The following is a 1320-nucleotide window of genomic DNA, read 5'->3' as shown; positions in this document are numbered from 1 at the left end:
TGGCACCTTCTAGCTATATTCTCACATGGTGGATGGGACAAGGCAGCATCCTTCAACCCCTTGTATAAGGGCACTAATACCATACATGAGGGCAGAGCACTCCTGGCTTAATAACTTCCCACAAGGTCCCACCTATTAACACTGTCACACTGGGTTCCAACATACGAATTTTGGGGGACACCAACATTCAACTTTATGTACTTAAATATGTAGATATATATATACACACACTTAAATATATATGTATATAAGATGTACAAGTTGATATTTTGATATATGTATACATGTGAAAATGATTACCACAGTCAGGTTAATTAACATACTCGTCACCTCTCATCATTACCATTTTCTTTCGTGTGGCGTGTGTGTGTGTGTGTATGATGAGAGCACTTATAATCTATCTGCTTAGCAAGTTTCAGTATACAACATAAAATCATTAACTGTATCACCACACTTCCATTAAACTCCCTTTCTGACTCTCATTTTACAGTTGACAAGACCAAGACCAGAGATACACAGTGTTCTTCTCCTCTGATTCACAGTCAGATGCTCGTCCCGCTATGGCTAACACTAAGTTCACAAATTATTGACAACACAACAAGATTGTCAAGAGCATTGCTGCGTCATGGACTTGAATTCAGAAGACTCAGGCGTATGCCCACTCCTGTGCGAGTGACTGTGGGCAAGCCCTTCCCCTTTCCCTTGGCCTTCATTCCTGTTCTTGTACATAAGAGATAGTTATGGTAACTATAGCCATCGCTACTGTGCAAGGTTGCTGAAAGTGGGACAAAATAAATGTGAAGGTTCTCTGTAACTCTCAAGTCCCATATAAACAGAGAGGATTATTTGTTGTGGACTTCAGCGCGAACTTTCGCAAGTGAGTTCTAACAATCCCTAAGAGAGAGGTACTCAAGTGAATGTCATGAGATGAGTGGTGGAAACAGGGAGAGAGAGGACAACAGATAAAATAAGGCCACAGGGTTGGTCTAAGAAAGCTTTCTAGGCCAGGCACGGTGGCTCACGCCTGTAATCCCAGCACTTTGGGAGGCCGAGACAGGTGGATCACGAGGTCAGGAGATCTAGACCATCCTGGCTAACATGGTGAAACCCCGTCTCTACTAAAAAATACAAAAAACTAGCCGGGCGCAGTGGCGGGCGCCTGTAGTCCCAGCTGCTCGGGAGGCTGAGGCAGGAGAATGGCGTAAACCCGGGAGGCAGAGCTTGCAGTGAGCCAAGATTCGGCCACTGCACTCCAGCCTGGGCGACAGGGCGAGACTCCATCTCAAAAAAAAAAAAAAAAAAAAAAAAAAAAAAAAAAAC

This window comes from Theropithecus gelada, chromosome 14 (genome assembly GCF_003255815.1).
Source record: "Theropithecus gelada isolate Dixy chromosome 14, Tgel_1.0, whole genome shotgun sequence".
NCBI classification, from domain to species: Eukaryota; Metazoa; Chordata; class Mammalia; order Primates; family Cercopithecidae; genus Theropithecus; species Theropithecus gelada.
The sequence above is the reverse complement of the archived record's forward strand: the minus strand, read 5'-3'. Positions refer to the sequence as shown.